This window comes from Cyanistes caeruleus, unplaced genomic scaffold, assembly GCF_971803275.1.
Source record: "Cyanistes caeruleus unplaced genomic scaffold, bCyaCae1.hap1.1 HAP1_SCAFFOLD_94, whole genome shotgun sequence".
Taxonomy (NCBI): domain Eukaryota; kingdom Metazoa; phylum Chordata; class Aves; order Passeriformes; family Paridae; genus Cyanistes; species Cyanistes caeruleus.
Window position 1 is genome coordinate 826,924 of NW_028255897.1, and position 15,766 is coordinate 842,689.

At 52.7% G+C, this 15,766-nt stretch overlaps 1 protein-coding gene across 1 annotated transcript in view; it reads right to left on the reverse strand.

Annotated features, from left to right (window-relative positions):
* Positions 1-15,766, reverse strand: part of LOC147646533 (serine/threonine-protein kinase pim-1-like) — a 31,892-nt gene that overhangs the window by 15,474 nt on the left and 652 nt on the right. The gene's annotated exons all lie outside the window — the stretch shown is intronic.

The following is a 15,766-nucleotide window of genomic DNA, read 5'->3' on the forward strand; positions in this document are numbered from 1 at the left end:
GCTGGAACAGCAGGGATGAGCTGAGATCCTGGGCCGGTGGCTGAGGTGGATCAGCAGCTCCGCGGCGGTGCCTGGCACTGCCACACGTCCCGGCAGGACAGGGGGTGCGAGGCCACCAACAAAGAGGGGAGAAGGAGAAGCAGCAGCAGCTCCATCTGGGGGATGGCAAAATTCCCTTCTCTCCACCGCAGCAGCTCCGTGACCCAGAAAAAAAAAAGTCTTTCCCCAAAGCCGAAGGAAGCCAGCTAAAAACTGTCCCCACCCTCCTTTCCTGCCCCCTTCCCCGCCTGGGCCCAGCCACTCTTTGTCCTTTGTCGAGCACCCACCAAGTACCCACAGTTAGGTTGTCCCCGCAGCTAATGGGTAAAAATTCCACCGGCAAGCCAGATAAAAAAAGGACACCTAACCCCCAACACAATTCCTGGATTCCAGCAATGTTCAGATAGAAATCCCAAGATGAGGCGGGCTCAAGATGTGTGCTTGCCTTGTGGTCAGCCTTAAATACCCCTTGGTCTTCCTGGGCCATTCCCCAGGTGGGATTTCCCATCATTTGGTCACTCAGGAGCTGGGCTGGGGGCTCCAGAGGTGGGTGTGGAGCATTGCCTTTGGTGTGCCAGGGACTGGCAGACACTGCAGGGCTGGGATAGAGGCTCTGGGGGGATTGGGGTTACAGGGCAGTGCAGTGCTGGGGTTACAGGGCAGGACAAGGCTGGACCTGACCCTTCCTCCCCTTTGAAACACAAAATGTTTCCAGCCAACAATCTTCTCCAGTCTCTCACAACAGGCAAAGCTGGAGGTGGAATTCCAATTTTGGTCATGGGCACCTGGCTGAGAAGGACAATTCTTTTCCATAGGAAGGAAAGAGGCACAGGGTTTGGAAAGCAGGTGAGAGCTGGACATCAGGAGGCCAAGGCCAGCCCAATTTGTCAGTAATGGCAGATTTTGTCTGGGAGCAGTCTTTGGATACAGCAGTCATTGGAATGTTGGAGGTGGAATCCAAATTTTGGCCATGGATGCCTGGAGAAGCAGGACAGTTTTTTCCTGTTGGAAGGAATTCACAGTGCCTTAGTGAATTTAGTGTTTTAATAGCAGATGAGAAGAGACCCTCAGCATGTCAAGGTCAGTTGGACCAGTCAGGAGGCCCCTGGGAGGCCAAAGCAGCCAGACCTGTTCTGTGTTCCCTTGATTTTATGAAGCCCCATAGAGTCACAATGGACCCTTACTTCCATGGGGCCCTGGCGTGTCATAATGGTGCTGTGATTCCATGGGATCCAGCAGTGTCATAGTGGAGCACTGATTATAAGAAGATCTGCAGTGTCACAGTCACTGTCTGGGCCTGCTCTCTGTGTCCCTGAGCTGCCCTGGCAGGGCCCCAGCCCTGCTGGGCTGTGCTCAGGAGCTGCTCCTGGCCAGAGCTGTCTCCCTGTTGCTATGGTCTGTTCCCATGGCAACATCTGCCCCATTGTTATGGTCTGATTCCATGGTAACCATAACCACTCCCCTGTTGCTATGCTATTTACATGCCAACCATCACAGCCCCTGTTGCTATGGTCAGTCCCTTGGCAGCTCCATGGAGACCCCATGCCAGGGGTGGTTGCCATGGACACCAGCTCAGGCCTGGAGCCAGAGCCCGTTGCCATGGCAACCATTTGCAGTCCCATCCCCAGGCTCATGGGATCCCAGAGCCACAGAATTGGCTGAGTTGAGATGAGCCATGGGGATCCTCCAGTCCAACTGCTGGCCCTGCACAGGACACCCCAACAATCCCAGCCTGGGCCTGGCAGCGCTGGCCAAACGCTGCTGGAGCTCAGCCAGCCCTGGAGCTGGGAGCCTTCCCTGGGGAGCCTGTTCAGTGCCCCAGCAGCCTCGCGGGAAAAACCTTTTCCTCACATCCAGCCTAAACCTGCCCGCCTCAGCTCCAGCCGCTCCCTCCACTCCTGTCCCTGGGCACCAGAGGGAAGAGGTTCCCGCAGCCCCCAGCCAGGGACCCGCTCCCAAGGCTGCTGCCATGGCAACCAGGCCTGGCACCAGCTGGGATGCTCGGTTTCCATGGGCTGGGCTTCAGGAATGGCATTCCTCAATTTCCTGCTCCTGCTGAAACCGCGCTGCTGCTCGCTTCCCTCCCACCTCCCATGGAAAGCACAAAAGACAAAGATCCCAGGCAGGGATAAGAACAATTTATTTGGAACAGCAACAAGATAAGGAACAAACGGGAACAGAAACAATGTGGATAACAGAAGGGATAAGACAAACTATTCATAGGGAAAACTAAAATGTGACTGACTGGCTCTTCCTGGCCACATATTTCCTCCTGCCAAGAAAGGACACTCTTCTCCTCTGGTGAGGGAGAGGGAGTCCTTTTCCTGCCCCTGGCAATGACCTGAGATGGAATTGAATATAATGACAGGGCCATGGCCAGACTCTCATGTTCTTTGATCTCTCATCATGTCATTGCCATGGGCAGGAAGAGGGACAGGTGTCTTCCCAGCATGGATCCCAGGGAACACGGATCACCAGGTCTATTCCCAATGCGGATCCTCCAAGGGGGGATGAAGCTGGAGCAGTACACAAAGCTCTTCCTGCACTTGGGGCACTGGCAGGGCTTCCCTTACTGGTGACTCTGTTGGTGTCTGGTCAAGTGAGAGCTCTGGGAGAAGCTCTTCCCACACTGGGGACACTCGTAGGGCCTCTCCCAAGTGTGGATACGTTTGTGTTTATTGAGGTCGGACCTGTTTCTGAAGCTCTTCCCACATTCCCCACACTCATAGGGCCTCTCCCCAGTGTGGATGCGCCGGTGGATGATGAGTTGGGAGCTGCAGCTGAAGCCCTTCCCACATTGCCCACACTCATAGGCCCATTCCCCAGTGTGGATCATCTGGTGACAGATCAGGCGGTTGCTCCGGCTGAAGCTCTTCCCACACTCCAAGCACTTGTAGGGCTTCTCCCCATCCTGAAGCTGCTCATGGACCACCAGCTCAGAGCCCTGGCTGGATCTCCGTCCGCCTTCCCGGCACAGGGTGGGTCTTTCCTCCTCAGAGCACCCTGGGATGGGTTTGGAGCCCCTCTTCCTGTGGGATCTCTGGGGATTTTCCTCCCCATTGGATTCCTGCACTGTGGAGCTGCTCAAAACGGCCTCTTCCATGAGGTTCTGCTGTGAGGATTTGTCCTCCCTGGTCTCCATTCTTAGCTTCTTGTCTGGGGGAGGAAGGACAAGGAGAGGATGGGATTTGCCTCCGTGCCAGAGGGAAGGGGAAGGAGATCCCTCCAATGCGTCCCCAGCAGACGCAGGAGAGAGGGGGAAAGGGGCAGTGACTTCCTCCTCACCTGCCTGGGATTCCTGGGGCATCTTCCTCTTCCTCGCAGCCTTCTCATCCATCCAGCCAAGGTTTGGGATGGGGAAATCCTGGTTCAGGAGAGAACAAGGAATGAGCATCCTGAGTTTGAAGGTCCCTCTGTCCAAGTCCCTTTCTAGAAGTCACCAGGGCATCTGGGGGGTCTTGGTTTGAAAGGAAAGGTGTTTTCTAAGGAAAGCAGAAACCCCCATTGAAATTGATAAAAATGTAATCAACAGCCCTCTCCAAATTATTATAATCTTGATATCAAAATAATCTCAGATAAGCAATGAAGCAATAATCCCATAGAATTGTGTACATTACCTCTAAAGTTCCCGTGCTGTAGATGGGTCTGGTCTCTCCTCTGGGAATCCAGTGGAGAAAGACTGCCTGTGGTGCTCTGATTCCCAGATTATATCCATGCAGGAATGCTTGGCTCCTCCCCATGGGTGGAGCATCTCACAATGGGATGATGTCATTTTATCAGTCCTGCAGTGAGACTCAATGGCCCATTACCAGAAGATATCTCCCTGGAGGAAGGATGGGTGGTGGAAGAGATAAAGAACACTGCCCCACCTGGTTTTAACAGCTGGCCCATTAACAGAAGACATCCCCCAGTTATGAGGGATGGGTCATGTAGGAGATAATGAAAACTGCTCCACTAGTTTTTAAAAGATGGTGATAGAATACATACTTTTGGTTGCATCTTGCATTGCAACCCAGGACATGGGGTCCATAAAAATTGTACACCACCAAAATCTGGCCCTGAAAATGCTTTCCAGAAGTTTCCCATTTCTGTTCTCTCCCTTTTGGTGTTCAGGGTTTCACCCCTGTCCCAGCTTCTGGGGGTCACGCTTGTAATGGCGGTCCCCCATCTACTCAGTCCCTGACCTCTTCTTGCTGATGTGAGTGCCAGGAATTTGAAAAGTTCCCCCCATTTCCATCTCCCCACTTACGGATGCTTGGGGTTTTTTGGGTCCCATGGTCCCTGCTCCCCTTATTTCCTGCTTAGGGATGCATGGGGTCCAAGGAGACCCCCCTGCCCCTCTCTATTTAATTGAGGGTCCCACAAATCATGGCGCTCCCCCTCTCTGGGATCCCCACTTTGGGGTCCTCGGGGACACAGGGCTCTGCTCCTCCAGGCTGCCTCTGACAGCAGCTGCCACTGGGAACCCCAAATGTCCCCCCAAAGGGCATTTTCTTTTCAGCTTTGGTTTTCTTCATTCTCTAATCATCACCCCCAAAAACCCAACCCAGGGACCCCCCCAGGATATCTGGGCCGGGGTTCCCCTCCCTCGTCACCTGTGGGATGGGGGGGTGATGATCCCATGGGTGGGAGGGGGCTGTGAATTCAGGGAGTGAATCCCAGTTCGACTGGGATATACTGGGCCTGAGATCATACTGGGATAGCAAGCACCTAACTGGGATTACTAGGAGTGTCTGGGAATGGCTATGGACATGCTGAGGGCAGCTGGGATATACTGGGAGTGTCTGTTATCATACTGGGGATGACTGAAAACACACTGGGAACAATGGGAACCATGCTGGGGACAACTGGGAGCAACTGGGAGTGACAGGGTCTACACTGGGGGCAACTCCAGCTGGGCATAACTGGGACCATGATGGAAGCAGCTGGGATCATCTGGGGAGCAACTGGAACTATACTGGGGCCAACTGGGTGCAACTGGAATCACGCTGGGAGGAACAGGGAGCAACTGGAACCATCCTGAGGGTAACTGGCATCCTACTGGGATCAGAGTGGGAGCATTTGGGCCATGCTGGGCAAGACTGGGACCATACTGGCAGCAACTGGGACTGCACTCAGGGTGACTGGGAGTGGCTGGGAGCAACTGGGATCAGGCTGGAAGCACCTGAGGAGTGATTGAGAGCAACTGGGATATACTGGGAGAGACTGAATCCACAGTGCAGGTAAATGGGAGCAACTGGAACCATGCTGGATAATCCTGGAAGCAGCTGTGCCCATGCTGGGTCATACTGGGATCCTACTGGAACTAGCTGGGATCATACTGGAAGTGACCACAAAGGTGCTGGCTGGGACTGGAACCATACTGGAGGTGACTGGGAGCAACTGGGCCCATCCTGGGAGTGACAGGGAGTCACTCTGGCCATGACTGGAATCATACTGGGAGGGCCTGGGTGTGACTGGAACCATACTAGGGGTGGCTGGGTGCACCAGCTCATACTGGGGGTGACTGAGATTGTAGTGGGAGTGACTGGGATCATTCTGGAAGTGTTTTTCTGTAGATCTTCTGTCTTTCTGGTCTCTTTTTATTCTCCTTCCTATCCTACGTACCTGGAATATTTTTGGATATCTTAATGTTACCCAAAATCTTAAGGGTTAACACTTTTTAGGTTAAATGAGCTAAGTTTGCAAAGTTAAGGCTATGGTAAGAGTTCTTTGTGCAGTTGGATGTTGTATTAAAACCTTTGCCATAGTTCCTTGATTGTCTGTATTTCGTCAGTTAAATTTTGTGTCATTTTGACCTCTTAGCTCAGTTGGTCAGAGCATGGTGCCAGCATCACCGAGTTTGTGGGTTCAATCCTTGTGGGGCCATTATCTTAAGAGCTGGACTTGATGGTCCTTGTGGGTCCCTTCCTACCAAGAATATTCTTTGCATCTGTCCATGTTGAGAAGATCTGGTTGTTGCTTCTCCTGTGCGCCAAATTCAAGCACAGGAACCTTTGGTTACCACCAGCATTGAAGTGTTCTGGGGTGTTACAGCCCTGCAGGTTCACAGTGGCCTCTTGTTTCCATAAGGCCCCAGAGTGTCCCACTGGTCCCTTGGTTCCATGGGCCCAAGAGTACCACAACGATCCCCTTGGTTCCACAACTTCCCACGGTGTCTCACTGACCCCTGGAGCCAAGGATCTGGAGTGTCACACAGGTTTATAGCATTTGTCCTTGCTGCCCCTCACATCCCACTGCCCCACAAAGAGCCCCGAGCCACCCGTGAGGGACAGGCCCTGCTGGGCCAGGCCTGGGCTCAGGGCTTGGCCTTTCTGCTTCCTCCAACCCAGCCAGGGCTTGCTCAGCATTGCAGTTCCCTGCTCAGAGCCTTTGGCTCTCGGCAATCCTGGCCTCCAGGATCTGCTCTCACCAGTCCCTGGGGAGCCTTTGGCAGTCCCTGCCCTCAGTGAGGCCAATTGATGCTCCAAGGGACTTGGAGTTTTGCTTCTGACTCCTTGAGCAGCTTCATCAGTCTGAAGGAGGGACAAAGGAGGATCAGGAAAAGGAGAAGGAACCACGAGGTCAAGCACTCCCTGAATTCACAGCCCCCCCAACTCTGGGATCACCACCCCCCATCCCACAGGTGACCGGGGAGGGGGAGATCAGACCAGATATCCTGGGGGGTCCCTGGCTTGGGTTTTTTTTAGGGGATGTTTGGAGAATGAAGAACTCCAAATATGAGTGGAAAATGCTCCTTGTGTGGATACTGGGGGGTCCCAGCATCCCTACGTGGGGTGATGGAATAGGGGGAACATTTCAAATTCCTGGCACTCCCAACAGTCTGAAGAGGTCAAGGACTGAGTAGACAGGGGACCCCCAGTACAAGCAGGACCCCAGAAGCTGGGACAGGAAGGAACCCCTGAACACCAAATGAGGGAGACCAGAGATGGGGAAATCCTGGGAGGCATTTTCAGGGCTGAATCTTGGTGTTTGGGAGGTTTTTATGGACCCCATGTCTTGGGTAGCAATGCAAGATGTAACCAAAAGTATGTATTCTATCACCATCTGTTAAAACCTGGTAGAGCAGTTTTCTTTATCTCCTCCATGACCCATCCCTCATAACTGGGGGATATCTTCTGTTAATGGGCCAGCTGTTAAAACCAGGTGGGGCAGTGTTCTTTATCTCTTCCACCACCCATCCTTCCTCCAGGGGGATATCTTGTTAATGGGCCATTGAGTCTCAGTGCATGACTGATAAAATGACATCATCCCATTGTGAGATGCTCCACCCATGGGGAGGAGCCAAGCATTCCTGCATGGATATAATCTGAGAATCAGAACACCAGAGGCAGTCTTTCTCCACTGGATTCCCAGAGGAGAGACCATACCCATCTACAGCACCAGAACTTCTGAGGTAAGCTACAATCTTCTATGGGATCATTGCTTCAACAGAACCACATCAGTCACTCCAGGAGGACTGCAGCCACCATTTAATCAGACTGCTGCCAGCACCCTGACCAACAGGGTGTCAGGTTGTATTCTGACTCTGTTGGTGGGTTGTTTATTTGTTGGGTTTTTTTTTGTACTGCTGCATTTTCATTTTCCTTTCTTTAGTAAAGAACTATTATTCCTGTTCCCAGATCATTACCTGAGAGCACTTTGATTTCAAGATTATAATAATTCGGAGGGGATGGGATGTTTACATTTTTATCAATTTAAATGGAGGTTTCTGCTTTCCTTCGCAAACACCTTTCCTTTCAAACCAAGGCACCGCAGATGCCCCGATGATTTCTAAATATGGACTTGTGTCATGGAGTTACTTTACCTTTAAGGGAGTTGGAGTTGCTGGGAAGTGCTTGGAGTCTTTTCTCCTGACCAATTATCAGTCATTGCTGGGAATTGACAGCAGTTTAGGCCATTGAAAAGTGGGATCAACTTGTGAACCCTACTTTAAAATGTAAAAGCAGAGCTCTCTGGGTTCTCTTTGTTTTCTGGCTGTGGAGGGTGGCTGAGCTCCAGGCCTCCCGTCCCTGCCCAGGCCATGCGGCCGGGCGGGGATGGGGCCGGGCCTGCCCCGTCTCCCGGCCGGGAGATGGGGGGGCCTGGGGAAGGTTTTCTCCGGGCCGGGCCGAGCCGATCTCTGGCTCGGCTGCAGGTTTTGCTGTAACTACATTCACTAGAAACTGCCCACTGAAGAAAGAGAGAAGCCCTGGACTTGCAGCGAGTTGGAGCAGAGACTACACGCTCCAGAGCAGCTATGAGGAACCTTCTATCGCAGACGGCTCCAGCTCCTGTTCGGCAGAGATCTCCAAACCATCTACAAAAGCCTGGGCAAGATTTTAACTTTTTCATTACCCAGATGAGACTTGCGGATTAATCTTTTTATCCAGAGAGAGAGAGAGAGATCAACATGAAAAGAGACTTTATAAACTACCAGTGACAGGAAAGAAAAGAAGCTTCAAAGAAAGTAGAGAATTAAGAAGATGCTTTAATTAAGCTGAAATATCTCCCTGTTAAAACTATGGAGATGGACAATGAAGTCCTGAAAAGAACTCCTTTAATTCATGATATAAGATCTAGAGAAGAATAGTGTTCAAAGTGTAAATTTGAGTAAGGAGTAATTATAGTATAGTGAAGTACTGGGAGATTAAAAGCCTTGAGAGGCCATGAGAAAACTGTTGAGAGATTTGAAGCCCTGAGAGGCCATGAGAAAACTGTTTTCTGGTGAAGCTCACAGAAACAGATGAAGAAGACTTTTTTTTTTCTTTTTTTTTTCTTTTTTTGCCTTTGAATAACTTATCCTTAAAAATGCTATCTCTAGACGCATGGCCCATACACACCTCAGAGTGATGTGAGAATGGGAAGAGTGAACTCTAATAATAGCATCTCTGGACAGCTAACATTAGAGCAATAGAAAACTATAACAAAAAATAGTTTTCTTGTGAGAAACTCCATAAATTAACAGGAAGAAACTTCTGTTTCTCTATAAAGATTGGTAAAAAGACTAGCAAGAATTGAGACTGTTTTAACCATCAGAGTTCCAGAGTTTTTGTCTCTGTTGTCATGTGTACAAGGGAATAGTGGGTAGATAAGGAATGGAAAGGTTTTTCTAGAAGTTTATTCTGGTGTTCTTATTACTGTGGTTTGTCAATAAACTTTCTTTTTTTTCCCCTTTTAAGTTGTATGCCTGTTTTGCTCTTATTCTAATCCATATCTCACAGCAAGAAGTAAGTAATTTTCTTAGTTAGTGGTTTAAAACCACGACAACTTGGTAAGAAGTACCATCAGAGTCCATGTGCTCATTCCTTGTTTTCTCCTAAACCAGGATTTTCCAATCGCAAACCTTGGCTGGATGGAGAAGGAGGCTGTGAGGAAGAGGAAGATGCTCCAGGACACCCAGGCAGGTGAGGAGGAAGTCAGTGCCCCTTTCCCCCTCTCTCCTGCTCCATCTCCCAGCCCAGCCTGGCCCCCGGCTGCAGGACAACCCCGCTGCCGACGCCGTCCTGCCGGGGACACACTGGGGGGATCTCCTTCCCCTTCCCTGTGGCACGGAGGCAAATCCCATCCTCTCCTTGTCCTTCCTCCCCCAGACAAGGAGCTGAGGATGGAGAGCAGGGAGGACAAATCCCCACAGCAGAACCTCATGGACAAGGCTGTTTTGCACGGCTCCACAGCGCAGGAGTCAAGCATGGACGAAAATCCCCAGAGATCCCACAGGAGGAGGGGCTCCAAACCCATCCCAGGGTGCTCTGAGGAGGAAAGACCCACCCTGTGCCGGGAAGGCGGCCGGAGATCCAGCCGGGGCTCTGAGCTGGTGGTCCATGAGCAGCTTCAGGATGGGGAGAAGCCCTACAAGTGCGTGGAGTGTGGGAAGAGCTTCAGCAAGAGCAACAGCCTGATCTGTCACCAGATGATCCACACTGGGGAATGGGCCTACGAGTGTGGGGAATGTGGGAAGGGCTTCAGCTGCAGCTCCCAACTCATCATCCACCAGCGCATCCACACTGGGGAGAGGCCCTGCGAGTGTCCCCAGTGTGGGAAGAGGTTTCAGAGCAGCTCCAATCTCCTCCAGCACCAGTGGATTCACACGGATGAGAGGCCCTTCCGCTGCCCTGACTGTGGGCAGGGCTTCAAGAGAAACTGCGACCTCATCACCCACCGGCGCATCCACACTGGGGAGAGGCCCTACGAGTGTCCCCAGTGTGGGAAGAGCTTCTCAGTCAGCTCTAACTTGACCAGACACCAACGGAGGCACCAGTAAGGGAAGCCCTGCGAGTGCCCCAAGTGCAGGAAGGGCTTTGTGCACTGCTCCAGCTTCATCCCCCCTTGGAGAATCCACACTGGGAAGAGACCTGGTGATCCATGTTCCCTGTGATCCATGCTGGGAAGACACCTGTACCTTTTCCTGCCCATGGCAATGTCATGATGTGGTATCAAAGAATGTGAGACTGTAATCATGGTCCATTATATTCAATCCCATCTCAGGTCATTGCCAGGAGCAGGAAAAGGACTCCCTCTCTCTCACCAGAGAAGGGTATCCTTTCTTGGCAGGAGGAAATACGTGTCCAGGAAGAGTCAGTTGGTGGTATTTTAGTTTTCCCTGTGAATGGTTTGTCCTATCCCTTCTGTTACCAAAATTGTTTCTGTGTCTGTTTTTTCCTTATCCCGTTGCTGTTATTCATAAATTATTCTTATCCCAGCCTGGGATCTTTGCCTTTTGTGATTTCCATGGGAGGTGGGAGGGAAGCGAGCGGCAGCACGGTTTCAGCAGGAGCAGGAAATTGGGAAATGCCATTCCTGAAGCCCAGCCCATGGAAACCGAGCATCCCAGCTGGTGCCAGGCCTGGTTGCCATGGCAGCAGCCTTGGGAGCGGGTCCCTGGCTGGGGGCTGCGGGAACCTCTTCCCTCTGGTGCCCAGGGACAGGAGTGGAGGGAGCGGCTGGAGCTGAGGCGGGCAGGTTTAGGCTGGATGTGAGGAAAAGGTTTTTCCCGCGAGGCTGCTGGGGCACTGAACAGGCTCCCCAGGGAAGGCTCCCAGCTCCAGGGCTGGCTGAGCTCCAGCAGCGTTTGGCCAGCGCTGCCAGGCCCAGGCTGGGATTGTTGGGGTGTCCTGTGCAGGGCCAGCAGTTGGACTGGAGGATCCCCATGGCTCCCTCCCAACTCAGCCAATTCTGTGGCTCTGGGATCCCATGAGCCTGGGGATGGGACTGCAAATGGTTGCCATGGCAATGGACTCTGGCTCCAGGCCTGAGCTGGTGTCCATGGCAACCACCCCTGGCATGGGGTCTCCATGGAGCTGCCAAGGGACTGACCATAGCAGCAGGGGCTGTGATGGTTGGCATGGAAACAGACCATCGCTACATGGGGGTAGGGATGGTTGCCTACCAAGGATCAGATTTGTTACAGGCCCTCAGAGGGGCGCCATGGGGACATTCCAAGAGTCTCCAGGCTGTTCAGGAGCCAGAATGTCACAGGCAGAGACAGGGGCTCCACAGAGACCTCCCAGGGGTTTCTGGGGATGCTGAAGAGCCGTGTGCTCAGACGCAGTCCCAGCAATTCCACGGTGACATCCCAGGAGTCCCCAGGCTGCCAAAGAGCCGGGATGTCACAGATACTCCCAGGGCTTCCTGTCATGGGCAGATTGGGAGCTTCAGGCTAAAGATTTATTTCTTTATTGGAGAAACCCCTGCTGAGTCATGAGGTGGAGAAATGACACCCAACAGCCAACAGGGATCCTCAAACCCCTTCAGGCTGCCTAGACTTTGAAATTCTTTCTATGAGAGGAGACTGGGAGCAGCTGGATTCAATCCCAGCCCCAGAGTTTGTTAAAGGTTTATGTGTGCTGATTGGACAGGTGGAACTGGACCGTAATGCAATTTTCCCCACAGGATTAACAATGGAATATCAGATATATTTATACAAATACTACTGTCACTGATTCTGGCATGATTAGACAGATTTATTTACAGCACAGAGTAAATAAAGAAAAAGAGTTATTTACTCCAGAGTAGAGGAGCTATAACAATTATTAGACTATAGTGCTCTAGGAAGCAATTTTGAAGTAAACAGGGCTTTGCTGGAGTTGTTTGAGCCCATTCCAGGCACAGCCTCCTGCTCCAGCAGGAACTGCCTTTCCTGTGCTATGGCCAGGGCAGATCCCGCTGCAGGAAAAGCCCCAGGCCAGCCCCAAGCCAGGGAAGGGCTCGGGCACAAGTGCAGAGTGCCGTGCTGGGAGCTGTGCCAGGGACAGCCTGAGGCACCAAAGGCACCTTGGCAGCAGCAGCTGCTTCCAGGCCATGGCCAGAAGGCTCCCTTGGCACCCTGGCCTGGTGGCCAGCACTGCAGAGCTGCTGCTTCAGGGCTCATTTCTGGCTGGGCTCTGAAAAGCCACTGCTGCTCCAGGAGCCTGACTGGGAAGCAATTGGCCCCAGCACCTTGGGGACAAGATAATAATGAAACAACTCTTCATGTCAGCAGAGACAAGGCAGGGGCAGAGGAAAGGGGAGAGCCAGGCCCAGGGGACATGGCTGCAATGGTGATGGCTGTGAGGTCAGTGCCACTGCAGCAGCCTGGCTGGCCCTCAGCAGACATTCTGGCCAGGAGGGTTGTGAGGGCACCCAGCACATCAGAGAACCCACACAACAGCAATTCCATCCTTGGGGAGGGGCTTTCACTGTGTCAGGTTGCACAAAGCTCCTGCTCTGGGAGCAGTCCTGGGATGTGGCATCCACTTCTCTGGAAAAGCAGTTGCAGTTTTGTGCCACTCTGATTGTAAAATATTTTCTCCTTCTAACAAATCTAAATCCATTCTCCTTCAGTTTAATTATATTGATCCTTGTCAATGCAAGATTTGGTAGAAAATAACTTTGACCAGTGTTTCCATCTTCACAGACCATGGAGAAGACCCAAAAATCTCCCAGGATGGGGTCTGGAGGCCTCATCCCATAAGCAGCAGGTAGAGGCTGAGAGCCCTGGGCTGTGAAGCTGCAAGGCCCTGCCCAAGGCAACTTGTGCAGCCCTTTGGCCATGGCTGCTGGCCCTGGGCCTGAGGCCAGCAGGGGACAAGTGACCCTGGCAGCCCTGGGGCCTCATTGCCTCCTTGTCCCTGCTCAGCAGCCTGGCAGGGGCCGCCCCATGGTGCTGCCCTTGGCATTGCACATCCCCACATGCCAGTGGCCCGGGAAGAGCCCTGAGCAATGAGGGAGGGACAGCATCTGCCTTGCCAGGGGCTGGGGCTGAGCCCTTGGCCCTTGCCATTCCTGAAACACATCCAGCTTTGCTCAGCACCACAGACACCTTTCCCTTGCTTGTCCCCAGCTGCCATCAGGGCCTCCAGTCTTCTGCTCTGCCTGGAACCTGGGGACGCTTTCTCACTCGTGCCTCTCATTTCAACTACAAGAAACTTCAGTGTTTCCATCTGACTTGGAGCCCTTGAGGAGTTTCTGGGGCACACTGTGAGGGACTGAGTGTGATGCAGAGAGCCCCAAAGGCCCGAGAGGGTGATGAAAGTGCTGGTGCTGTGTCTGTGCTGCTGAGCTGGGCCGGGCTCCTGGCCCAGAGGCAGCTCCTGGCAAGGGCAGCGCTGCAGAGAGACAGCTCTGGCCAGGAGCAGCTCCTGAGCACAGCCCAGCAGGGCTGGGGCCCTGCCAGGGCAGCTCAGGGACACAGAGAGCAGGCCCAGACAGAGCTGCCAGGGGCTCAGCACTGGCAGGGGCTGTGGGATGTGCCAGAGGGGGCTGTGTCCCAGCAGCACCTCTGTGGCTGTGTCCTGGAGCCCCAGAGCAGCTGTGATGTCAGAAAGGGGCTGTGTGACAGCTCTGAGTGGGCTGTGTGAGGTCACAGCTGGGGCTGTGACATGACAGAGTTTGTTGTGTGAGGTCACTGAGCAGCTACGGCATCATAGAGGGGATTCTGTGACATCATAGAGCAAGCTGTGACATCACAGAGCAGGCTGTGACATCAGAGTTTGGCTGTATGACATCACAGTGTGGGCTGGGTGATGGAACTTAGTGGTTTGTGACATCACACATGTTACTATGACATAAGAGGTTAAATGTGCATCATCACAGAGAGGGTTGTGACATCACAGTTGCTTTATGACATCACAGAGCTGACTGTGATGTCACAGTGTGGACTGTGACATCACTGCTTGATTGTGAGACATCATAGAACAGGCTATTAAGTCACATGGTGGTGATTTGACATCACAGAGTGGGATGTGATGTCATAGAGCAATCGCAGAGAGTGGCTCTGTGACATCAGACAGCAGGATGTGACATCACAGAGAAGTGGTGTGACAACACCATGTTCTCTGTGACATCACAGAAGAGAGTGTGTGATGTCAGAGAAAAGGCTGTGACATCAGAGAGTGAGTTCTGCCATCTCAGAGGAGCTGGGACATCACAGAATGGCTCTGGAACCTGCCAAGTGCTGTGAGGCCTGGGACAGCAGGACAAGGACCCCCTGACAGCATCCCTGTGTCCCCCAGGGACAGAACCTGGGCCAGGGCTCCTTCACCCTGTCACCAACGAGGACTTGAGAGCGCTTAAAAAATCCCTGGCAAGGGAGCAGCAAAAACCAGATTTAATATTAAGCTCCAGCAGCACAAAGTTCCTTGGCAAGAGTCACTCTGCTCCTGACTGGACACTTCAGGCACAGCACGGAAACAAAGCAACAACAAAACCAAACAAAATCCAGGCAACTAAACCAAAAATGAACCCAGAACTGTCCATTGGGGGGTGTGTGTGTGTGTGTGTGTGTGTGTGTGAGACAAAGGACAGTGAGGGCAAGGACTAAAGGAATACGGCCTAAAAGCTTAACAGAGCTCAATCTTAACAGGACTTCACCTGTACCTTAATCTATACCTCAAATGTCACAATTTGGCAAAGGATCAGGACTTAACAGTAGTTAACCTAACTTATAACCTATGACTTTATGATTTAACAGTGGAATAACACTTAAAAATATTCAACTTAGCTTCTAACTTATATTGAACTTAACTTAAAAAAAAAAACAATACTGAGCACCATTAGATTGTACCTCATGACTTACCCTCACTCACAGGCCTGCCTGACTCAGATCTCCAAGGCACTCCAGCCCCTCCAAGAGCAGCATTTCTGCCACATTTGCCAGGGCACAGCACTGGTGTGTGCACACAGACACAAAGAGGCAGTGCAAGGCAGCTGTGAGAAATTCCCCTGCAGGGCAGGGAAATGCTCCCTGCCAATGCTTTGGCATCTCCCCAGCGGGCCAAGGGCTGAGCCTGGAGGAGTGGGGGGATCAGCCCAGGCTCCGTCCTTGTTCGGGGATGCCCCGAGTGCAGCAAACGGGAGAGTTCCCGGCTCACAGAGGCCCCACTCCGAGGGAGGTGGCTGGCCCAGGAGAGCTGCAAGGGGCTCCTTTTGGAGCGCTGTTTGTAGGGCCCCAAGAGAGGGGCTTCAGGCACAGCAATGTTTCATCCTGGCCGCACTTGGCATCAACAGCTTTCTTTGCAAGGCTGAGAACAGGGATGTTGTGCCACGCAGGGAACAGGAACAGTTCCCAGGGCTGCTCCTGAAGCAAGCAGGAGCTGCTTGGGCAGCAGCAGTGCCTGGGAGCAGACAGTGTTTCTGATGAGCTGCAGAGGAGCTGAGCCCAGGGGCTGTTGGCCAAGGCCCAGGCCCAAGGAGCATTTCTCAGCTGGCAGGGCGGCCTGAGAAGGGGAGGGGGGAATGCACCAGCACAGGGCCCCATGGAACCAAGGGA